The sequence below is a fragment of the Scatophagus argus genome, chromosome 6 (genome assembly GCF_020382885.2).
Source record: "Scatophagus argus isolate fScaArg1 chromosome 6, fScaArg1.pri, whole genome shotgun sequence".
NCBI lineage: Eukaryota > Metazoa > Chordata > Actinopteri > Scatophagidae > Scatophagus > Scatophagus argus.
In genome coordinates, this window is record NC_058498.1 from 8,838,085 (window position 1) to 8,857,263 (window position 19,179).

Here is a 19,179-nt window from a genome sequence, read left to right on the forward strand (position 1 = left end):
GCAAGAGGACAGAGGACTTTTGAGTGATCTAACTGCATTTATTAAAATTCTTTGGGGGTGGGGGGGCATATTGGATATCAGCCCATGGGCCACGCTACCAGTGAAAAGCAATTAAAAAGAAACAAATTTTAAGAGCACCCATGGTCTAGTGTGGAAGAACTTGACTGGCCCACACAGAATCCTGACCTCAACCCCATCGAACACCTTTGGGATGAGCCAAACCTTTCTGTCCAACATCAGTGCCTGACTCACAAATGCTCCACTGCATCAACGGGCAAACATTCCCACATAAACACTCTAATATCTTGTGGAAAGCCTTCCCAGAAGAGTGGAAGCTGTTATAGCTGCAAAGCTGTCTGTCTATTTAGAATGTGATGTCATTTAAGCTGATGTTGGTGAAATAGTCACTGTCCCAATACTTTTGTCTACATAGTGTACTTTGACAAAGATGAGGAGGTCTGGTGGGTTATCAGGAAAGGTACCACACCAGAAAAGAGCAAAGAAATAAAACAAACCTCTGATCGACCAGATCAAGAACAAATAGCAGGAAGTCAAGTAACACTGAAAGGAACATCTAAGTTATAAGATAAAATCTCACTAGAACGGTTCACTCTTCATGCCACTTTAAACTCACAGTGCAAGTAGAGTTTAATTAGTGCATTTGACTGTGATCGGTGTGCATAATTTTGTTACTTGTTTATGTGTTATATCGCCGTATTTTATAGTGGAATTATACAAAGACTTGGCTTAATACTTAATTTTGGATAGCAGGCATTAATTTTCATTAAAGGGACAGCTCCTTCGGTCTGGCCAAACTCTAATGCGGAATGTTACAGTTTAAAAAAGTCTAATCTGTGACCATGTGAAAGGGTGTACCCACGCATGAAAAATATACTGCATGTGCTGTCATCTTAAGTTGAAATTAGTTACAAAAGGCTGGAGGTTTGCCATGGCAGGACTGCATCTGTTTTGAAGCGTGATTATTATTATTTTTTTTCCAAACTCACCTGTACATGTTTATCATCCGCATCTCATCTTTAGATCATTTTTATGCTGTTTTTGTTTTTCATTTAGTTACTGTTTGCACTTGCACCTTTGTTTTATGACCAGGTAAATGGCACTTAAAGGTTAGAAATGTCAGATGATGATGGATTCTAATGGAGAGACTTTAAATGAAGTGAGCATTCAGTGATATTAAGTAGCTCCCATTGTTCCATATAGATCTATTTATTGTTCTAAAAACAATAAATAAATCCCAAAAAAAGTGATGTGTGTGTTTATTGTAGAAGCAAATCTTGTCTGGAAAGTCTTGATATGGTGATGCAGCTCTTTTGCTCTGCTGCTGCTTTGTCTCCATTGGTTTTCTTTTGCTTCAGACATAATTAACTGAAAAGGAGAGAGGTTTGTTGGAGAGCAAGAGGGAAGAAAAAAACCCTCACAATGTTGGTAAGTGTGGGGCCTTATTTAATGAAGTGAATCTTCATCCAGTCACACACAACAAATAAATGGCCGCCCCCTTGAAGCTCTTAATCGGCCCATTAGTCTTCCAGCGACCACAGCCTCCTCTTTTTTTTTTTTTTTTTTTTGCAGTCTTTGGTTTGTTCTCTTTAGACCAGACTAGATACATTCATCACCTAGTATTTGCATGCCAACCACACATGCTGACAGAGCTGAGTGCACAGCTGGAGCTGCTATATCATATTTAGTGAAATAAACACTGTTCTCCACATCTCAAGCCTGTCTTCATTCTCTCCCCCCATCATTTAAATAAAGCAAACCTGGAAACTCATCTGTTCATGAAGCTCTCTTACATCTTGTTCATGTGTATCCCCTGTGATTGCACAACAACACCCCTGTCTTTTTTTTTAAATGTGCGCTTCTTTACACATATTCTCATAATTTTAAGATGAGATATTTTTTTTTCCTTCTGTTGCCAAGCTATAGTGACTTTTATTCGGTCTCATTCTGTAACTCACTGCACGCTGCTCTACAGAAGAGTGTGTCTAAATGACTGAAATGAAAGATGAATATGCTAAGTAATGACAGGGTTTGCTCTTCTAAGTCAGCCTAATTAATCACCAGACGGAGTCCTGTGTGGTTTAAAGAGCTGCACAAACACGGAGTCAGACTCTCGGAGAGCTGGCGTGCTTATCTGTATGTGACCTGCGCTTATTTTCCCTCCACTTTCATTCCATTTCTCAGCTGCCACGCGCTGCACCCTCTGCTAATTCAGCCGCTTAAAATCTCATTTCCGACACAATTAGCCTTTAGCCCATCCAAGCGCTGTCGCCTGTGGTGTTTTTTTTTTCTTTCTTTCATCCTTTGTGAACATTTCCTCTTTCACTCCCCCGATAAAGATCATTATTGAGGCTACTGAAAAGGAGTTTTGATCATTTACAGGAGAAAACATATTAAAGGGCCTTTTAGCAGGCCCATTAGGAAACTGTTAAAGCCCTTGCTTGTTGCCATGCCAGGGTTATCAATGCTGCTGGGAGCGTTTAATTCATTCCTTAGCCAAAAGTTTTTTAATTACATTTGAAGGGAGAGATTTCACTACAGCCCTGCTGGTGGTTTTTTGCATAACGAAGAGGCTCATCATTTTTAGTTTGCTTGCTAGTCACAACATAATTTTACTGTTCTGCAGCTGCCTCTAAATGGGTTTATTTTCCAAATGCACATTTGGGTAATTTTTGTTCAGTTAAGTGCACAAAGTATGTGTTTTTTTCCCCCACTGTTGTCTGTGAAGTCATTCAGCCATCTGACAATCCCAGTGTTTGTTATCAAATATCAAAAGTCAAATATCTGATTACATTTTCTCAGGCTAACTCTTTAATGGCAAACAGTAAGCCTAAACGATGATTAACATTTTCTCTACTATCACTGAGTACACAAAATGAAAATACTCACACACACACACACATCCTGAAGAGATAAATGTAATATAAATAAATAAAAGAAGAGAGAGAGAGAGAAAACTCTTGTCATTCATTTTCAAGTTTTGCCAAGATCATTTTTGTTTTTGCATTTTGTATTTTTTTCCACCTGCAAGAATATTGGCATGTAATCAGGACAACTTTTCCATGTTGCCCAGAAGCCCTGCCACATGGACACACCATGTGTTTAGAGTGCATGAAGAAATTAAAACTCCCTGGAAGAACACTTGAATGCTTCTAGTCCTTTGACTCCAAAAATAAGATTTAGAAAAACAAACACCTGATGCAAGCAAAACTTTTTTCCTCATCTGTCAAGACAGATGGAGGAGAAAAAGATCCTTAGAAAATTCAAAATTATGTCTCACTTGTCTCTTGTGGCTTCTGTTTTTGACATTAGGTTTCCCCATGTTGAATTTATTCTCAAGTGTGGAAACCCTTAAGTGTTTGATAATGTTATATAAAATTTTTAATTATCACTTTCCAAAGTTGTTGAACTTGTTGAAAAATGGATCATTGGTGTATATCTACATCACAGCTTATGGTTATGAAGTAAAAAGTCACTCAACTTCAGGTAAAAGCTTCAGCTCATCATGCATGAGCGAATGGTGTGCCTCAATTTCTCCACCTGCCTAATGACTGCTATTTCCTGTAGGGATCAGCAGTGCAGGGTGTTGAGCAAGACGAAAGCATCTCAGTGTATCCTGGGAGGAGACTGGCAGGCGCGTGATTGCAAAGCTGAGGGTAATTATGCACCGAGAGCTCTGCCACCACAGAAGAAGATGGAGAGGTGGGGAGGAGGCTCTGGAGGGTTGTGTCAAAAGCAAGAAAGAAGGCAGGTGCATAAATGGGGTGGGAAACAAGAAACTGAGAAAGAAAGACAGAAATGTAAAAAAAAAAAAAAATAAATTAGTGAGCTTAAGAGGGTTTAAATAAAAAGTCAGAAAAGCTTTTAAAAAGAGGCAGTATTGCAGGAAGCAGGTTTGACTGTTTCTGTACATTTTGGACAGAATGAGGTAATATCAGGTGCAGATATTGCATGCACAGCCAGGATTATACTGAGGTTGTAAGTGCGATTTCCTCCAGTGCGGCCTGACTGCAGTTTTAGTGTCCACAAAATATGGAGAAATGAAATACACTTAACTTTTGACAGCTTTCCATGCATTCATTTTCATTTAGCAAAGACAACTGCCTTTAAAATTGCCCTTAGCATACATGCATGAACTTTTCTTTCTTTAGCACAGACTCAGCTGCAAGTCTGATCTTTCATACAGCTCCCAGGATCCCAAAAAGAAAAATGACAAGAGAAAAAACAAAAAAAGAAAAAAAAAAAGAAATTGTAGACTACAGACAAATGAGCATCAGCACTTAAAGCAAATTTCTCAGCTTGTCTCTGCATGGTATACTATAGATAAGGTTATGTTACTATAACTAAACCATGCTCAGTGTATTATTATCATCATGACACAGATGGGTAGACAGACTCTGTATAATTTAATTATGAGGCAAAAGGCTTTGATTGTATCGTCTTTATGGCCATCTTACACCTTGGCATTGTGCTGTGAGTGTGAGGATCATCTGAACTACTGAATTAGAAAACTTCAGTTTTACTGTGGAAGACCTGATGCAGTGTTGAGGCCTGAGGATACTGTGAATGCAGCTGTCATAAGACCAGGTGCAGTGGCCCCATGCAGCTAAACTGTTGATCTGAACCTTGTATCACTACTCTCCTTAGAAATCCATTCAGTTCTCTAAAAACAGACTACATGAGGAACGCCAGGAAACTCCAGGAACCAGGAAAACCTTGGGAAATACCAAGCAGTGCGCTGCTCAGGCTTTGCATGATGAGTGAACACAACAGGGACAGAAAGACAGAGGCTAATCCAGCTCCCTGCCAAACCCCACAAGGTTCAAATTGGACTGAACAACTGATGCACACCTCAAGTCTACACAGGGGTGATTCATTGAAAATAAACTGTCTAGACTTGATGCCAGAATACTCTTATCAAGGTACTACAGAGAATTCAGACTTTACTCAGCCTGGAATTCAGTCAAGAACAAAACTGATTCAGTCACCAAAGAAACACAATACTTCAAACCTTGGACAACAGTCTCAACAACAGAGTCAATACTAGAGGCCCCCCGGGGCCCCTCATGTGTTAGAGAGCGCTGCAAGAGTGTCCTCTTGGATGTCCACATAATAGATTAAATATGTGCCCACTGAGGTGGTCCAGTGTGAGCTGAACTGCCCTCGGGAGCGCTTTTCAGTGGAGAAAATGCTCTGCAGTGCCATTTAGGCTGCCCTACATGCTACGAGTCTCTAAATGGTCAAATTTAATTCATACAGTTCTGTGTGTTTATTCATTCAAATCACACAATCAAAAATTTAAGTCACCCAATGAAATAATTTTAATCCTAACAAATAGGATCTGGAACTGTTTCACCATACACAAAATATCATGGACATGATTTTTATATCCTCAGAGGTGCAGCTCTGGTTGCCTTTTCTTCCTCTTAAGAGAACTGTGGAGATCTGCTGCAGTTACTTTGTGTTCAGCTCTTATTTCAGTGTCCTTCTTGGTTCACAGCTAAGGCAGCGGCTGTACTGAGAAATACATACTAAGCAAATGTTCTCATTAACAAGAACATAACACCAACTCAGTCATGAAAGCCAAACTTGGTGTGTTTTTGATTTGTTTGCATGAACATTTGTGTGTGTGTGTGTGTGTGCTGTACATCTGTATTTCTGCATGTTTCTAGTCTTTTGTATGCGTCTGTGTATGTGTCTACAGAGGGTTTACTGTTCATTTTTTGCCAGCGAGGAACCCTAAAGCTTACATCATCAATATCATCAGAGAGGTTTACGTAAGCAAGTCTGGAGTTTAGAAGTCCTTTTAAGTGCAGGGGGATCTTTGAGAGACTGCAGTCGTTTCTCTGTGGAAATGGGCAGCTGCCACACGTCACTTGCGTCATTCTTTGAGTCGGATTTCTGTTAGTCTTCAGAGGATACAGTCCCCGTTTCTGGCATAAACCGGAAACTGAGGGTGCATAAAACTAAACTGAAACAATGCAACATAGAAAACAGAAACAACAAAACGTACTAAAAATATTCAATCATGTCTGCTGTAAACCCTTGACCTTGAAGTTGTCATCATCATCTCCAGTCTGTTCAGCGAAAGGTTTAATCAATACATCATTACCACATTTTGGGACATGAATATGTATGAATTTTGACTACTAATACTAATGAATTATAATGAATACTAATGAATTTGAAAATACTTTGAAATATTTTATTTTTATTTTTCCTATTTGAGACTCCTATTTTCCCCTAACAGCTCTTTTCTAATAGATGAAGCCACACTTGTTATTTCAATTTGGACATTTCAAATTTTGTATCAGACGCAAAATAGCACAAGACCACAAAAACCAACTCAACAAAGACAACATTAATCCAAATAAAACAGTTAAAAACTGGCAAAGTTATTAATTAAATATGTCAGCCAAAACTGAAATTTGACTAAGCATTTAGTGCCAACCAATACTTTTTTCAGACATTTTTGTTTCTTTGTGCTACAAATACATTGTGGTCAGGACAAAAAGTTTGTATCTATAATCAGTCGAGCAGCAAATGTTTAAGGCCCTCATATCAATCTTTATTGAGGTCCACCACTGACTCTCACTGTGCATAAAATACTACTATGAGTGAAATATAGATTTAAGGTAAAACTTTCAACCCATAACATTGCATTTCGTTTCATTAATTCCTTTTTACCACTGCCATTTTATAAATCTCTTGTATTTGCAGTTTGGTAAGTTTAATTAATGAATGAAGAGATATTTGTTGTCTCTTATGCTGCTGCTGCTTTGTCTGCCATGTTAATCCACAGTGAATCAGTTTCAAGTTCGGGAGCAGCCGCAGTGTTGAAGGACTAACCCTTCTTGACAAAAAAAGATGCAGCAGCCTCATCAGCCTCCCTGTGAATAAACAGCTCTTTTCCTCCCTCTTCAAAACAAACACGTCGATGCGAGAAAGATGAAGGAGCCGCGAACATCCTCTTTGCAGCAGCCCTCGTAATGTGCTGACAGTATCACAGCAGTTATTGTCAGCAAATGAAACTCTTGCCTGTGGATCTACATTCAGCTTTGGCCCAAAGTAAGGTGACATGTACACAACACTTCATACCCCCTCCCCCCTTTTAACTTTTGAGTGCTCACTCTTCCGAATAAGCCGCAATTGCCCAGAAGCCCTGCCCTCTGTTCCTCCATCATTAAAGCTAAATTCATTCCTTCAACAAAAGGCCACTGCCTATTTTCCCTCCCCTGTCCTTCCTGCAGTGGTGGCTGCTGCTGCTGCTGCTGCAGCATGTCACCACACGGTTACTTAACAAATGAAACTGGGCATTCACATAATTAAAACCAACATGCTAGGACATAATTCTTAATTAAGAACCTAATGTGATAAAGTGTTATAGAGGGATGGAACTCTCCTTAAAGGGAACGAGGGCCTTTGTAATGAGGTGATTAATGGACTTAAGAGGGGAAGAAGATGTAATTGGCTGGTCGTCCCTCCCAGCTGTAGAGCAGGACACTGCAGCTCACAGAACACAAAGTGTTGCTGTCTGTCTGCTAGTCAAGGCTTCTTTAATCACAGATGCACAGAGTTGTTTTTTTTCCTTAAACTTTTAATATCCGAAAAATTCTGATTATGTAGTTCTTTGCTCCACTTTTTTGTGTGCTATATCAGACTGCCAACTGGTGAACAGTGAGTCCTTCTTCAGGATGCTTGCTGTAGTTTCGCTAGTGCGACTGTGTTTGTGCAAAAATGACGCCATTGCGCCTTTGGCATCAAGTGCAAAGGCTCTGAATTCAAGTGGTCAGTGTCAGCACTGGCCAATCCCGATTATACTCTAGAGTCATATAATTTGCCAGTAAGTCTTTAGTTTTTGATCTTTGGTAGACAACGATCTGATATTTATTAGTCGTAAAAGCAAATTTGAGAGTCTTCTTCTTGTTGGGGGCTGCAATTTTCAGCAACAGCCCCATCAGTAGGGCTAATGGTACAGAGCATATTAACAAGATACCATTTTTATTTAGCATCATATTTCCATTGCTCGTGCAAGTGATGGTGACAAGACACAGTGATAATTACGTTAGATATCATGTTTTTGTGAGATTTTAACTAGGTGCTTTCTGGGATAATCAGTATTGTCAGAGGTGGAGATGACAGTTGTATTGTGATTGACCTTATTACGGGAAATGTGGTGGAGGGGGAGGAAAACGCTCTCAGTGCAGTAAACTGAAGCTATCAGTCTGACCATCTGCACTATGTACTTGGCTGGACATTGTAACTAAGCTAGTGGACCCCAAATCCACAATAACTCTAAACCTAACGGGCTAATCACTTGCACTTGATTAGTTGATTAGCATGAAACCCAAATTCAACGCATAAAAGCACAGGCAGGAAGAGTTAAGAAGTTCTGTTTTCATCATTAAAAAGACTAAATGATGGTAAAAGACATGGTGGTTTAGTAAATCGAGGCTACAGTGGTCTGAAGCTCAGCTGGACACCAAAAGATGCAAAAACCCTCATTTGGTAGGAGGATTCTTGAGTTCTGCAACATGCAGATGGTAGGGTTAGAACTCGATGATGTACTGAATGCTTTCTTGGCTCACATTAGACTCCTTAATACCAGTTAAGAAAGGTTTAAAAACCACAGACTGTGCTTTCTGACCATTTGTCTACACATGCATACCCAGTGTTAGAAAGGTCTCGTTTTTGCCGATCCGGGTCGCAGGGACAGCAGTCTCAGCAGGGAAGCCCAGACTGTCCTCTCCCCAACTACTCTTACCAACTTGTCTGAGGGTACACCGAGGTGTTCCCAGGCCAGGCAAGAGACACTGGATGGAGTCCCTCCATCGCATCCTAGGTTTGCCCTAGGGCCTCCACTCAGATGGACATGTCCAATGTAGTGTAGCTCCTAGCTTGCCCCCAGTAGCTCCCGAGCAGCCGGGAAACCAGGGAGGCTGGGTGACTGTACGGAGGAAGCACAGTCCTAAGCACAAGCCCATGGTTCACCCCCAACCAGTTCATGTTCTCCCCACTCAGCGACACACCTGCTGAGAAATCAACTCTGGTAATTGGCAGCTCTGTAGTCAGAAACGTGAAGTTAGCGACACCAGTGACCACAGTCAAATGCATTCCTGGGGTCAGGAATGGGGCCAGCGGGCAATGTTGAATCTTATCTAAAACTGCTGGCTAAGAATAAGCGTAAATACGATAAAATAGTAATACATGTTGGCGGTAATGACACCCAAATGCGCCAGTCAGAGGTCACTAAAATTAATGTTGAATCAGTGAGTACATTTGCAAAAACTATGTCGGATTCCATAGTTTTCTCTGGACCCCTACGCAATCTGACCAGTGATGACATGTATAGACGCATGTCATCATTCAATCGCTGGCTGTCGAGGTGGTGTCCAGCAAATAATGTGGGCTTTGTAGATAATTGGCAGACCTTTTGGGGAAGACCTGGTCTCATTAGGATAGACGGCATTCATCCCACTTTGGATGGAACAGCTCTCATATCTAGAAATCTGACTCAGTTTCTTATTAAACCAAAACCCTGACAACCCAGAGTCGAGACCAGGTGGCAGAGTTGCAGTTCTACACGCCTCTCTGCACTTCCATTACAGTTACCCACCCAATATCCCATAGAGACTGTGTCTGTCCCCCAACCACTTAAATTAACTAAAGCATTGTACAAAATAATCTTATAAAGATAAACACCAACACCTCCATAGCTACAACAAATAGGATAATTAAATGTGGACTGTTAAATGTTAGATCTCTCACATTTAAAGCTGTACTAGTAAATGAGTTAATATTGGACTATAATATAGATTTATTTTGGTTAACCAAAACCTGGCTTCGGCCAGAAGAATGTGTCAGCTTAAATGAATCCACTCCCCACAGTCATATTAACACCCACACGCATTGGTCAAAGTCACAAATGACCTCCTAATGGCATCAGACAAGGGACTTATCTCTGCCCTTGTACTGTTAGACCTTAGTGCTGCATTTGATACCATTGACCATTCTATCCTATTACACAGATTGGAACACCTAATTGGCATCAAAGGAACTGCATTGAGCTGGTTTCAGTCCTATTTATCAAATCGATCTTAATTTGTTCAAGTTAATTAAACAATCGTCCACACTCACTAAAGTTAGTCACGGAGTTCCCCAAGGTTCTGTCCTTGGGCCAATATTATTCCCCCTTTATATGCTCTCCATCGTTGATATTATTAGGAAACACTCCATATGTTTTCATTGTTATGCAGATGACACACAATTGTACTTGTCAATGAAACCAGATGAAACAAATCAGCTAGTCAAACTTCAGGCATGTCTTAAAGAAGCTCCTTCTCTCATGCCCCACCCGCTCTCCCTCTCTCTCCTTGTTCCTGAGCCAGGGTCCTCTCCGAGGTTTCTGCCTTCTAAAAGGCAATTTTTCCTTGCCACTGCTACCAAGTGCTTGCTCAAGGGGGAATGTTGGGCTCTCTGTATTACGATTTGATTAAAGAGTTTGGTCTAGACCTGCTCTAATTGGAAAGTGTCATGAGATAACATAACATTTGTTGTGAATTGGCGCTATATAAATAAACTGAATTGAATTGAACTCTCCGGGAGACATCCTAAACAGATACCCGAACCACCTCAACTGGCTCCACTCAATGCGGAGGAGCAGCAGCTCTACTTTGAGCTCCTCCCAGATGTCAGAGCTCTGCAGAGGAAGATCATTTAGGCCACTTGTATTTGGGCTAGAATGCAGATCGACTGCTTAATCGAGAGCCTTGCCTTTCGGCTCAGCTCTCTCTTCACCACAGCAGACCAGTATAGCGTCCGTATCACAGCAGATGCTGCCCCGAAAATGGAAGCTATTAGAAAGGTGTATGTAATAAAGTGAGGATATTACTTGGACCCACTTGTAAAAAAATGTTGTTTCCTGCAGCTACATGTGGTCGCAAACTCCACAGGGTTCCAGCTTTAAGTCTCACTGTCTGTTCACTCTTGAACCAAGTAAGACAGTCTGACTTCTCATTTAGGAAAGAGTTTTTATTCTTGTTCTTGTTCTTTTACGGCATGGTGAAATAATACAAGCAACAGATAAGAAAGAATGCAGTTCAATGCAGACTCAGTAAAATGCTATTTTGTGGATTTCTTTTGTTAGCCTTTTACCCCTGTTAATCTCCAGCAGTTTTCCTGCTTTTGGCCACCTGACCAGAGTCAGTTTCACCTGGCATCTTTCAGTCTGACTGCGCCTTGAGGCAGTTAAGTGTATTGATACTCCAACCTCTTTTCCTCATTAAATTTTCACCCCAGAACTTTCACTCATTTTGTACTATTTAGAGGCTCAGTGTCCTCAACATTGTCCTGACAGCCTCCTCAGGTGCTGAAGAGCAGATGGTGAACACAGCTGATCTGCAGAAAATGTAATTAAATCTTTCTGTTGGCACCAAATTAACATTCATTATAAAAAAGAAAGCTTGTTTAGAAATTTTCTTGGGAGAAAATAAAGCTTCACTGATTCATGAAGGGACCTTGGATATACAGTCTTAATAGCCCTCATCATAAGAGTTGTAAATGATGCAGAGTCGTGCAGTGCCTGAATCATGAGGTGTCTTTTTTGAACAACAGACAACAGCTGCTACTGTGATTTGGCTTTGTAAAGACATGTTTGTTGGCTTGATTTAAAAAAAATAAAAAGATTGAATAGTCTTGGTTAGTGTGATGGCAGAAGTGGACTAAGCAAACAAAAAAAATGGGTCATAACCAAACATTGGCTTAGAGTTAGAAAGAAAATTCAGCCATTCAGTGGAGCTCATGTGAATGCAAAACAATCAAACAAAAGAGGCCAAAGCTGCAAGTGAGTGAAGAGCTCTGCACAGGAGGAAGTGACATCAACAAGTCAGCCTGACACCTCACTGCCTTTTAAAACCTACCCACAGGTGACTTCAATGAAGTAATTAATCATCCTTGAAGTACATTTAGACTGACCTAGAACTAATACAGATAATGTTGGATTAATGCTAAAATAAAAAAAAGTTGCTCTCCATTAATTGATAAAAATAAAAAAACTAATATTAAACAATGTTTACACCTGATTAATCCTTATTAGTAATTTAGCAAGGAGTTCCAGCTACTCAAAAATGAGAAACTGCTGCTTTTTATTTTTGATTTAGATTGAATATCTTTGGGTTTTGAACATAACAAAAAGTTTAAAACGCGTTACCTTGGGTTCTGCAAAATTGTGATTTTTCTCTACTACAGCCTGTTTTTGCTGTTTTATCAAATGACTGATAATGGGGGAAAAAAAGCCGACAGATTAAATATAAGTGAGTTGCAACACTAACATGGAAATGGGACAGATGAAAGGCAATGACAGTCCATCACTACAGCAAATGTGACAGATGGTTTCATGCTTTCTGCTTTTCTTTTCATTCTTTCCTTTTTTTAAAGAACAGAAGTAACTGGCTGTTTCTTGAGAGTGACATCGCAGCTGAAATGAGATTCAGGTGGCAGCAAGTGAACAAGGTGCCAAGTGTTGTGACCTTAATTGCCAGACAACACTTTTATTCCCAATTTGTCTTAGAAATCACACATTTTTAAAAATGTTTGTGTTGTCCAGTCCCTGAATTCAGTTATAAGATGTTTTATTTTTATGTTTTCATGCCTTTTAGGGCACAAAACAACATGGCCATTGAAGTCTAGCTTACAATTTGAAACGGTGTACAAATGCCACTCACAGCTTTTGTCCTGTCTGCTCTAATGAAAATGTTATTTAACTTCCCGCTGGAAAGGAATTTACAGCTTTCATGGAAAATCCAACCTCAAACCTCCCAAATCCTGCCTTATGAAAGAACAAGGCAGCTTAATGTTGCTGCTGTTTCTCCCTGAATATTCCGTTGTTTAAAACTTAGAGTCATGCACAGAAACAGTGGTGGTGATAAGCTGTGGGATTTGCAGAATTTTTCTCACCGTCGCAATTGCTTTGATAGTGTTACTCCAAGGAGGAAATCTCAGCTGCACAGTCTTTAAAGCAAACACAAGAGGTGAAATATGAAGGAGAAACACATCCTCTACGACCAGCCCCAAAAATATTCAACTGCTGTGTTTGTGCTGTTTTTGATTGCAAAATGTGCAACCAGGAATTGTTTTTCCATTTTCACAAAAGTTTTGTGCTGAAAGTTCATTAAGGAATATAACTTTTTTTTTTTTTTACTTATTTATTCTATCTACTCTTTTGTCCTATTTCTGCTTCCCACACTGGCAAACCTTAAAACCTTTCAATATGTCTCTGTCTCACAAAGAAACTTCCTTCATTCATTCAGTGAAACAGCTGGCTGGTTGAAAGTGATCTTTAAAGTATTTTCCACTGTTGGAAAAGACCAGTGAAAACTGTTGAAAGCAGTAGTATAGTGGTGTTAGGTATAAGGTCCACAGGTGGGTATACTACATGACTACCATTGTTTAAATAAAAAGTTGAAACTTTTAAATACTTTTCACAACATCAATCAGAATCAGTTCCATTTACCTCATAAACCTGTTCTTGATATAATTTATGGTCACTCAGTGCTATTTCCAATACTTTTCCATTGTATTATTACCTCTCTGCACTTCCGGTTTCATTTTTGTGGCAGAGTCCACCATTCCCATATGGGAATTGGCTTGCCTTCACTTAATGCTTCACTGTTTACTGCTCACATGTCAGAGCTTAATTAAATTACTGCTAATGCAAACTCACACCAGAAAGCACAGATGTCGCCACTTTGACCAGAACTGAAATCTATTTAAAAGTCATTTATATCTGCTGTTGAGCTGTTGTAACCAACACAAACTTTGGTGGGATTTTGTGCACCATGTGGCTGAGTGTGAGTGTCTAGACTTCAAGAAGGTTGTTGTCATATATATATTTTTTCTTCATGTATTTTGATCTGCAAATGTTCCTCTCAAAACCCTTTTGAAAGAAGTTCATAACTTAAACATAAATTTTTCTTCTTTAATATTATGTTAAATCAAACACATTCCACAGCTGCTCAAAGTGACTGGCCATCCTGAGGTAGCTAACATTTGCATGTGGAAGAGCAGGGCCGTAGATGAACACATACATCAACAATGTGAACAAACTGCCAGAGATTCAGACCGGACAGACTCACACACAGCTTGGCTTCCTCGCCTGCCAACTTGGAAGCTCCAGAGCCGTAGCTGCTTCTTGGCCCTGTCTGTTGGCTTTGCTGTCCGCTCTGTACTTCATGACTCAACCTGGCAACCTCAGCACCTAATCAGACCGCTGCGCCACCACGACAAACAGCTTGACATGGAGCGATGGCAGGAAGCCCCAGAGGAGGGAGAAGCTGATCCAAAAATAGACGGACACAATTGCAAATGCTGTGTCTCCATCTTTGTCAAAATGTCCTCTCCGCGACTTTCCACAACCTGCCGCAGGGTTTGACCTCTGACCCCTCTGGTTAAATGTGGTGTTGGCCTAAAATGTTGAGCTAAACAAGCTTCTTTAACAGATTTATTTTTAATATTTCAGACAGCCATTATGCTGTTGGGATCCAGCTGGTTTCTCACCCATTAAAAAACACTTACCATCGCACATACGCACAAACCTCCTGCAAAAACAAATTCTGATGGCAAACACACGTTCAGATTGGCTCATCCTTGTGCAAAATAAATGATGACTGAGTGTGAACGTCACAGGGGATTGTTATATCTGTCCTGAAGTCAGCACAAATTCATGTCATAATGCAGTGCATAGCTTTAATGTCCTGCTCTGCACCATTTGAAATGTGCTTTATAAGTCAATAAAAACAAAGCATCACCTCTGAAGGGCTACTCATAGTAGCCATGGCTAGCATCACATACGATTAGTTCTTTTAACCACCACTGAGTCCTATCAGTGTGAAAGCTTTACTCACTGAATTGCTCTTAATAATGTCTTTGCCTCCATGTAGATCTGTCATGTTAAATTAGACTGGTAATAATCTGTAAGTTTGAAGGTGTTGGTCTCGGGCAGAACGTAACGTCCCACAATCTCCTATCAGTCTAGTGGACACTTGCTGCTGTGTGTGCGCGTAACTGCTGCAGACACTTAAAAAATTTGCATAGAGATGAGTTCAGCTCTTCTTCTGGCGCCTCACCAGGACACTGACAGTCTTTTGATGGTCGTTTCACCTTACTATAAACCTCTTCGAAATGCCTGCACCTGCTCTCATCAATTAACGCCTGTGAATGGGCCTCCTGAATCTGCTTCACAGCAAACCTAAATAACCGCAAAAAATGAAAGTGAATACTATATATGTGTGTGTGTGTGTGTGTGTGTGTGTGTGTGTGTCTGCTGCTGGAGCCTGTCAAAGTTAAAAGGTCATCAACGCTGCTGTGTATAAATCGCTTAAATTGAAAGCCTGTGTTGTTATCCTCCATCCGCCCCATCACTCTCCACCCGTCACGTCTCTCTGTATATACAGCTTCTTGCAGGCTGGTGTGTAGATTTTCTCTTTCCCCTTTCCCCCATTGTTGACTTTTTTCCTCACTGTCTTTGTCTCCTCCCAAGTTTGCCTTTTTCTGGCTCACTGTGTCTTTCTTTCTTCTCTTTGCTCCATTGTCGTTGCTGTTTGTGTGTTGTTCTGTGATTCTCAACCTCTCTATCTTCATTCTAAAGTCAAACCTGGACTTTCAGGGATCGATGTAATTGCAAGCTGTGGCAAAAAAAAAAAAAAAAAAAAAATAGACAAAATACAAACTCACATGGACAGAATATTCTTAAAAAGAAAGATCACACAAGATCACTGTATTGTCTGTCGATGTCCCTGCACTCACATCTGCTTGATTCTTCTCACCACACTGCTAAATAAACAAGGAAAGGATGGTCAATATTTTCTGAACCACAGGCCAGTTTCATCCTGTCTGTCAAAATGGATGGCCTCACTATTTCTGCCACAAGCAAATGCATTCTTGAATTCGTCTATGAGAGCCTGTCTGTTGTCTTTTTTCTAGCACACTTCTTTTTTATCATTTTTTTCTCTTTCTCTGTTTGTTAAGCACACCCCTTCTGTTTGTCTCTGTCTGAATTTATTTCACTGCATCTCTTTCATCTCTCTCTCTTACACACAAACACGCACACAAGTTGCCCCTCATTTCATAACTGGCCAATTCTAAGTCCATATGCTGCCACTAGGGGGCAGTAAAACTCCACATGTACACATAATATTGTGTGAAGGTTTTCTCTCTCTCTCTCTCTCTCTCTCACACACACACATGCATTGAATATATGATAGCGATAAGTACTCAATTACTGTATACAGTAAAGTTGACTTTGAACAGCATGATTTTAAAATCTCCACATTAGTTTTAATCATAAAGTTCAAGGTCAAGCTGTGTCAGTGGCACAAGCGTTTGTTCTTCCATTCCTCTGTTTTGTCAGGTGAGTCGCTCTCAGGGTGTGTGTGGGTGTTTTTAAAGGGAAACCAGGGCAGAAACATCCAGCTGTTTGGGTTAAGGTTGCTATGTGGTAGCAGAAATTTTCAGAAGCCAAATATAATTTCACCTTACTGAGCTTATTTTGGGTTGTAGACAAAAAATAACAGGATGTATTATTATGTTAATTACCGACTGCTGTGTTAAACGTGCTTTAAACTTCTGTCCGAGAACTCGAACTCTTTCTGCCATTGGGACCAGCACACAAGCTCGTATGTGTTTGGTGACTGTCAAGTGACTGTCACTCATCCAGTTTTGTTTTGTTTTGTTTTTTTGTTCTCTTAAAACAGCAATTAGTATAAAAACTAAATTAATAAAAAACATCAAGTGAAATGTATTCATTTTAATCACAGTATTAATTAAGCATTTTGATGCGAAGGTGACAAGTCAAGATATAAAATAATATTCAAACCATAGTGTGTGTGTTTGTGTGTGTGAAGGCTGTGAGTGCCCTTCTCTTTGGCTGTGGCATGGATCTCATTTCAGGACTTGGAATTAAAACTGGCCGAGACCTAATCCTGGTGTAATACTCCACCACCACCACCTCCACCTCCCAACCCCATTTTATGAAGCAGGGAAGAGGGGGGTGGAGAAGGGTGAGAGAAACCAGAGAAATAGCAGGCGATCTGAGGGGTAAAGAGTTCACTGTGTGCATATTTGTAATGTTTGGTGACAGCATTTGCGTGTCAGACATGTAGAGATTGGCCATCTTACAAGTGAAGTGATGTCTATATAAAGCATGGAAAAGAGGCCATTTGATTTGGACAGAAAATTCACGTCAATATAGTAGTCTTGTATCTGACAGTATTTAGATTTACATGAAACACATGCTAATGTCAGCCTGTTACCATGATTACATTAGCATGTTTACATTTACATGAATGTCTGTACCAAATTTAATGGAAACACCATCGTAAGTTTGTCATATTTCATTTTGAATAATATTGTCAGCTGTTGTTACCCGTCCCTATAGAAGAAGGAGGACTGTAAACACTGAGAATGACACTGAGATCAGTTTTCTATCATCAGTCTGAAGGAACAAATATCATTTTAAGCAGGGATTCAGACCGAAAACAGCACAGCAAAATGCTTAATGTGAGACACCAAAACACAGTGGAGATTTTACATTATCAAGGTAAACAGCAGAAATACAAGGCTCTTGTTGAACAAATGTGTACCCGTATTTTTCAGATGATGTCACATTGTGTTCAACATTTTTGCGGGACGATGCAGAGCTTTGTTGGCGTCCCCGCTCTGCTGCACAGTGACGTTGGATTTTACATGCAGCTTCAAGCCAAAGAATCTTTTTGGTCGTTATATTCCCAAAAATTTATTTTTAAACAATGGAACAATTTGCCTGAAATGTCATACAGTCTGAGCTTTGCCTCAAATAGACCCAAGGGTGATTAGACTTGATCCAGAATGAACAGACCCAAATACTGAAAAAAAAACACCAACATGGCAACAGCAAGATGTGCCACCTGTGGAGAAAAGAATTGAATTACAATCTTCATGTTTAACACACTCTTTTGTCAAAAAAGCACTTTTGTCTTTTGTAATGATTATGACAAACCATAAACCCACAGCAGCAGGCTGTAAACCACATCAGACCAGATTACACTTGATATAATCTGGACAGAAAAATGACCTGGAAGTTGGAATGGCAAAAAAGCACTGGCAAATGGTCGTGAAGGTTTAGATGACTGCAAGATGTTTATTTATTTATTTTTTGAAGGTCGCTGATGTCACACTCCTTCATTATTTAGGCTTTCCGGGATGAGAGCCAATCAGATCACTCTAAAGCTGTTTTCCCCCAAATCCTCATCACATTATTTTGCAGCATAAGCCCCGTTGAATCAGCGGCTATTGGACTAGTAATCAGCTTAGCTTAGCCTCACTGTAAATATGCAAATAGTATTTGATGATTAATTGACCCCGGTTGGTGGTGCAGCCAAGCAGAGATGAAGGGAGGGAGAGAGAGAAAGAGAAAGAGAAAGAGAAAGAGAAAGAGAGAGTTGGTGGGAGAGAAAGAGACCGATGGAATATGAGAAGGAGAATATGTGATATGAATGATAGGAACGAATCACAAGAACTCACAAGAGTTAAGTGAATTTATGGTGTGTAAGTGAACCAGTAAAACACTAAGGACATTAAATGGAAAAAAATGGATTCACACAAAGAATTGAAGCTCCTCTTCAAAGAGTAACCAGGCTGAAAAGCAGTGTTTTGCAGCCCTCTCTGGTTGAAACTTTTAAGCCTGTTTCACCTCACCTGTGCCTCACCTGTAACCACACCCAACAGAGCTGCCACCTGTGCATCACTGCAGACAAAAACCACGAAAGGTCAGCCGAAACAATATTTTCACTACCTTTATAAGAGACATTTTATCCAAGCAACAATCATCTAAATCCACACCAGTGTGTGTACATGTGGATGTGAGAATGAATGTGTGTGCATGTATATATATTTTTTATTTATACACTAGAATGTTTTTTTTTTGTAGTTTTTAAAATGACAATAAGACAGTCAGGCTTAATTATGACAAACAAGCCTTGACTGTCTGGAGACAATGTTTGAATAAATACCAGTGAGGGGGGGGGGGGGTCAGAGCTGAGTCTTAGGACAAGAGAGGGACAAGTCCTTTTTTTGTCATTTCTGATCCTTTTGCATTGTCCACAGTGGACCACAGTGGACAGAGAACAG